The sequence below is a fragment of the Echeneis naucrates genome, chromosome 13 (genome assembly GCF_900963305.1).
Source record: "Echeneis naucrates chromosome 13, fEcheNa1.1, whole genome shotgun sequence".
NCBI lineage: Eukaryota > Metazoa > Chordata > Actinopteri > Carangiformes > Echeneidae > Echeneis > Echeneis naucrates.
The window spans coordinates 7,268,137-7,275,069 of record NC_042523.1 but is presented as its reverse complement, the minus strand read 5'-3'; the positions used below and the strand labels follow the sequence as shown (position 1 = coordinate 7,275,069).

The 6,933-nt window shown below is 43.9% G+C and overlaps 1 protein-coding gene across 2 annotated transcripts in view; it reads left to right on the top strand.

Moving 5' to 3' along the window:
• The first annotated feature begins 496 nt into the window (after positions 1-496).
• tiam1b (TIAM Rac1 associated GEF 1b) overlaps positions 497-6,933 on the top strand; it is a 41,401-nt gene continuing 34,964 nt past the window's right edge. The window contains exon 1 of one of the 2 annotated variants that reach the window (XM_029516803.1): positions 497-633. The gene's annotated coding sequence lies outside the window, so the exon portion shown is untranslated. Of the gene's footprint in view, positions 634-1,092; positions 1,188-6,933 lie in introns of those variants that run through there. The other variant, XM_029516804.1, reaches the window with a different exon arrangement.

The following is a 6,933-nucleotide window of genomic DNA, read 5'->3' as shown; positions in this document are numbered from 1 at the left end:
GAGGGGGGTACCGTTTGATCCGATGCTTTAGTTTTTTCACGGTTGTTTACTTCTCCGTAAGAAAAGCGGGTTAACTTTCTAAACTGTCAGCTCTGTAACATCACTCAGCATAAGCAGTTTTAGGGGATCTTCTGATAGATGAAACAAACACTTATTTAAAATAAGTGATCTGGAAATGACCCTTCTTGTAGTTAACAGTGATTTACACCTGTTTGCTCTGATCTTTTCACAGAACAGCGTCTAACTTGTTATTTATTGATGAAAGGACATGTGATCCACCAACACGCTGCGCCGATGATCGATAATCATTCAGGACTAAAAAAAAAAAAACAATAATAATGAGAGGTGTCCATTTATTTTCCCCTCTGGTTATAACACTGACCGCTCGCAGTGACTGCCTGCCGATCGGAGGTGAGCAGCAGCTGATTGGCTCGCGCGCTAAATAAGTGACGTCCCCCTGATCCACTCGCGCGCCGTCTCCAAGGCCCGCGTGGCCCCGCCCCCTCCCCCTAGCTGTGGAAACAACACGCATGGTCTGCAGACCGGCAGATCCCGGAGGCGCTGCTGTGCTGAAAGCATGAATCCTTGGATGTCAGGGCCGGAGCGGCCGGGTCCCGGTGGAGGAGGAGACAGGTACGATCGGCTGAACGGGGCTCGATGCATTTCTGCTCGGTCCTGACACTGCCTGAACGCATGACCGCGTCACTCAGTCATGCAAGTTTACCGAGTGGAGGGGGGGTGACAGGAGCCGCCGCACCGGGCAGGACGAGGCCAGCCGGCCCTAACAGCACACGCATGTATCCATGAATGCACGCGTGCACGCGGTGAATGGATTGTGACCTGAGTGACGCGGCAGATCGACAGCAGTCCCGCAGCCTGATTGACAGTCCGCAGTCGGCGGCGGCGTTAACGCACCTCAGCCTCCATCCTCTGACGCATCCTGCACGGCGGACACGGTTTTATGCTTCACTTAGAGCTGCGGGATGTTGGTTTAAGCAGACGTGCAGAGAAACGGTGGGGAAAGTGGGGATTGCGGGAGAGTGTGTGTGTGTGTGTGTGTGTGTGTGTGTGTGTGTGGGGGGGGGGGGGACGTGGCCTTAGTGCAGTAAATTGTTGCGTGAATCGGCGCATCTCTGAGCTTGGCCGCTGTATTTAACGCCTCTCCTCGGTCAACAGATCGGCTGCAGGTGAGTCAACTGAAAGCCGACAGCAGGTTTGTGCAGCTGCTTCGCTCCAATGACCTCCGGGTGTCAAGTTTTGTTGCAGCGTCACTGCCGAAGCTGAAGCTCAGGTGTTGTTGCTGTCACACACAGCCGCTGGGTGTGTGCTGTTAATTATCACCGATGTAGATGTGATGTGTCGGCTGAAGACTTACTGCATTCAAGTTTTTCTCAGTGTCCCACTTGACATTGAAAGGTTTGTGTTTTAACCGTTTTGGAACTGAGCCTGATGAGCCGGATCAGTCAGTGTGCTCCGTTGATAACAGCTGGATGGTTATATATTGGATAGTTTGTGTTGGACTGTAATTGCGTACAATTTCTCCTGCCAAGAAGGAACCAAATAAATAAATAAATAAATAAATAAAGATCTTACCACTTGAAGGATTTTCCTCAGTCAGCAGTTTGGGGAGCCCAGTATGACCTGACTGGTGCACAAATACTCCACGGTAGATGCAGCTATCAAGGTGATGTGGGCCCCAGAGAAAAGAACTATCTCGGCTTCACTGATCGAAGCTGCAGTAAATATTTAGCGGCCCTGATAGCTTCATGCACTGCACTTTTATAGAGACACAAGAAATAGGCAAAATGAATCTGAATTCATGTTCAGTTACTCACCAGTTAGGCCGCACATGCTCTGCAAACACTTAAAATGCAATGTGATTCCCAAACAGGATGCAAAAGCTCACCAAAATATGTTTTTACGGGATACAAAAGAAGTGATGCACGTTGCAGAGGCACATTCAGATCTGTTGTAGTATGCTTTTATGTTACCTACACGCAACTTGTAAAATGCTTTTAATCCCCACACTCAAAGATTTTACGAACAAGTATGCCCCTCTTCTGTGCCCCCTGGAAACATTTGCAGCACATGTGTACTTGCTCATCATGTGAGTTTCTGCAGTGCATGTGTCATCATATGTATGTTTTGTGATGCTGTGCTGTCTGTTTGCATTTTGTTTTTTTAAGTCGCAGTGTGCTGAGCTCTCGGGGCCACCGTACATTAACAGTAACTCCTCCACCTTCAGTCAAATACAACAGCAGTGATTTGTAGGCTGGGAAAAAAAAAAAAAAATGAGATCAGATAGTTTTTGTCCTAATGCAGGGACATATGGGAGGGGGGGCAGTTCATCCTAGCTCAAATATCTTTTCAGCAACCTATGGAGTGTCGTCTTGCGGCAGTGCACTCTGTTGGCCTGTCAAATTTGTGCAGTGTTCACACTTTCCTGCTGCACAATCTTTGTAGCTTTCAATCCTGGCAGTTTTCCTCCATTGATCTGTGCTTGATACTCAATCAAGGTTGCTGTAGGTTTTTTTTTTTTTTTTTTTTTTTAGGTGATTCATGCCTCTAACTGATGTGGCTCATATTGGGAAGTGGTGTCAGCGGATGGTCTCAAAGTTGTGAAGCCTAAATAGTTTGGCTGTGATGGGAAGGAAAAAAAAAAAAAACATCCAACAGAAAGACTTAAGTGTCCTCGGGGGGGCTGAGCCCACCTGTGTGACAAGCCCACCCTCTTGTCTGTCTGTCACTCCACTCTGTGGAGTCGAGTTGGAACTAGCTGCCCACCCGCTCCAACCACCACGCTTCTGCCCATACTAACTCATCTCAGACAGGCATGTTTTACCAGCTAAAGGCAATCTAGCGACACATGAAAGAATGTCTGCACATTCATATGATAATTTGTTGGCTTTTTATACAATCCATGACTTTGTTCCTTGTGCGTGTACAGAAAATGTTCTGTCAAATAGTTGATTTCTTGAAAGGCGGATAATTTAACCCTCATAAGTGCTCTTTGTGAATTATTCATTCCCATCCCACTTGCACATAGTTCTTCATTCATTTGCAAAGTGCTGCAAAGAAAATACTGAAGATGGTGTTTAGGTTAGTTAAACCAATAAAACAGTGGTTGAATTTAGTAAAACCAATGGCTTTTTATGCTTAAACCACAATGAGCTGTGTGAGTTTTATTTTTTTTAATTTTTTTTGTTTTTTTTTTTAAACTTTTACGCTGTTTGTCTTTTTGATCACTTGTATTCCAGTGCTGGCTTTCAAAGCTGAGCCACGTGTCTCTTCTCTCTCTCTCTTTTTTGGAGGCAGCAAATGCGGTGACGTGTATTGTTGTGGAAATATTTAGCACTCAACTTAGACCACAACTGCAAGGTTGGAATCTCGTGCCATTCTGCTAAATGGCTGATTGTTGGTATTGGCACATGAATCTCTACATTTGGTCAGAAAATGCCATCTTAACTTCCATTAGTGCACCCATCAGTTCTAATAATGACAAGTATACATCACCAAAGCCCATGCAAATACTCATTGTTGGCAAAGTTGTTTAAATATTTGAATAAACTGTTGGCTTGTGAGTCTCTTGGAATATTTATCGTTGTTTGAAGATAAATAGAAGCTCTGTTCCTCTGTTCTCAGACAACGGAGCCCACGCCATTTTTTTTTTTTCCCTCAACCTCCAAATAGTGTTGTGACAACAAAACGATTGATTGATCAAATTATTAGCTGGTGGACGCAAAACTGATCAACAATAAAAGATGAAGTGGAATAACCCTAGTCATCAATCAGCATGAAGGATTAGCTGTTTTTAGCCTCTGGCATGAGGATTCAGAAGTATGTGAGGGTATATTTGTCTGTCCCCTCTATGCCCCCCACTCACACAAATGCTGAAGTTGAACAACAGCATTGTGTAACCGTGTTGATGTGTGTTGTGAAGTCAGTTGGTGCTGATTGCCAGATTTGTTTTTTGATGATTATCAACTGTTTCTGAACAGAACAAGAGATTCCTGATATCAGAATCATTTAATTTGATGTTAATGTGCTTGATGTTGTTTCTCATGCCTCTCCAGTCTCAAGCTGAGGGACTATGCCCTCCTGTCCTCTTCTGTTTACATCCATGTTGCGCTGACTTTCAGACAAGAGCTTGGTTTTCCCTTGTTCCTGCTGACAGCTCATCTGTCTCCATTAGAGAGTACTATTGATGTGCTGCTGTATCGGCCTTTCCTCCACCATCTTTGGACAGTTGGAGAGAAGAGTCTCATTGTTCTCCACAATCAGCTGGATTGTAAACATGTCCGAAAGTGTTGCCTTGTTTTGTTCCGGCCCATGTGCTGTTGAGCAGCTGATGGACTGGTTGAATCTTTGAACCCTCGCTCAACATATCGCACACATCACACACAAAAGTCTTGCGATTGCCAAAATTTGATCGCAGATGCTTTCCTTAGGACGATCCCCTCGAGTGGTGCTGCATTATGATGCGCTCCCCATAACACGAGGAAAAACCTTGATTGTTTTCCGCTAACCCTAGAGAGCAAACTCTATTCCAACTTTTCCAGGGGCGGTGTTGTCTGATTCCAGGCCGAGCTTCCAAGCATAATGAAGACTTGGGCTTTTCACATGAATTATTACCAGCCTAAATGAAACCCTTACATCAAAGTCAAATTGGATAACCTTAGACTGTGGCTCACACCTTTTTGGAAACAAGATAACAAGTGCTCCCCACAAATTAAGCCGACTCCCCTGCCCTGTGGAGTATTGACCTGAACTTCAAAGTGGCCCTTTGAGGTTGTGGCAGCCTCAGAAAAGTGATTTCTGAAAAGATTCTGTTGCATTTACAGAGAGGCTGCAATGCCAAATCCAAGAAACAGTGTGGATATGCAGACTGCAGTGGGTTTTTATTTGCTCTCCACACTGGTCATGGGGTTTGGAAAGACATGGCGGCTGGGCATTAACAAGCCTCATCAAAGCTCTGTTCCTCCTCCTATTTCTGAGCTGTGAGCAGGAACGTATGACTGGCTGTCAGAATTGCGCATGGCGATGATAGTTATCTTCACATGGCTGATAGCATCTTGTGGTTTTGGATGAATAATGGATACTAAGTGCACTAAACTGCTGCAGCTGTGAGTCACTTTAGGGAGACCGGAGTTAGACTAACTTTACCGCTCCATCAATCTTAAACAGGAACTTTTCAGGCTTTTTTTTTTTTTTTTGAATAGGTCGACTGATGTGGAATCTGTTTTGAAGTGGTATATGACAGTGTTTAGCTATCCCAGGTCTCAATTAAAAAAAAAAAAAAAAACCTCGCCCAGCAGGAATCTATTCTGTGATGTGCAGGAACAAGAGAAGAAACCCCGAAGAGTTTAGTTTAACTGTTATCTCACTTTCCATGACAATTTTAACTACATATTGATCCAGTAATTACTGAGGATATTAATCATGCTCTCATTTTAACTTACTTATGTTGTAGTAGTCATATAATTTAAAAAAAGAAAAGATTAAATAACTATAAAGTGGTTGTTCCAATCCCAACTGAAATGTCACTAAGACAATGGATAGGATCATTCTGACCCAGTTCACTGAGGTCATCTTGCTTTGTATCACCCGACCCAGCAGCTGCAGACCACCTCACTTTCAAATCCAGCCTCTTTTAATAACAATGCTTTTTGATAGCCACCTATGTCGTATAGGTTTGGTCCTGACCAATCCGTTCCAGCTCTTCCTCCATGTTGTAAATTATTTCTTTCTATATCGGTGTCTTTGATGTCGACTCTTGAGAGGCAACTCACTGCAGGAGACCACTGGATCCTCCACTAATGATCTCTACCCGGGCTCAGGCTCCTGCTTTTATGTCTTGCATAACAGTTGCTTTTTTTCGCTCTCTCTCTCTCTCGCTCTCTCTCTCTCTCTCTCTATTTAGATATGGGCTGTACATAGTGTTCTTTGTCAGTACAATGGATCATCTGTGTCCTCAGATGGACACCGGGGCACATGTGGTGTTGTGATTGAGGAGACCTAGAAGGAAATAAACGTTTGACCCCCCTTGTGACGATAGATGCTATTTGGGGCTTGTAGATTTACAGCCCAATTCTGAATGTAATGCTCCATACAATGGGCCACTTGTACAGCAGTGAAACCAGCCCTGATGTGTATTAACAGTTAGCATTTAAAGAAATGTTGCTTTGTGTACACTTCTGAGGCTAAAGTTTGAATCAACACACCCCAAAGTTGGTGGATCTACATCCTGATGTGGCTAACACGCACCACCCGTATGTTAATTGAAGGTTTCTGGTCTGAGATGGAGAACAAGCTTGGTTTTGTACCGGACTTCAGTTATACAGTATTTTCATATTGTATTAAATTTGAATAGTCTACCTGATTATTTTACTGTTGCAGCGCTGCACCTCTGCTTATGTTGAAATGATCTACTGTATGTGCACGTCTTAGTTTTGTTTCCAAAAGTGGCATTGACCATGTCCCTCTGTGTATCCTTCACGTTTCTGCATTATACGACACAGACTTGAATGATGTGAGGTCCCATTGTCTATTCAGAATTACTATATTAAAGTTCTGCGTCGTAAATTATTAGCTGACCTTTATTTGACGCTATTCTGGGGCCGCCATGCCATTATTTATCTTGTTAGGCATGTAACAGGTCTTGAGAAAAAGTTGAACCCTGCTGACTCTCTCACTCTAGTAAGAATGTATTGTTTGTGCCAGTTTTATTTGAAAATCCGTTCAAGTACGATTAGGACCAAAAAATAGCATTTAGAAATTGGATCATTCACTCTCTTTAGACTGACTTTAAGTTTGGGGATGCCAATCAGCTTTTGGCTGAATGAGGCTATCTGTGGTGAAGACAAAGTGAAGCTCATCACCTGTCTGACGCCGTCCCTGCTGAGAGGCCTGGTGGCACACTCAGCCTTTTCACTG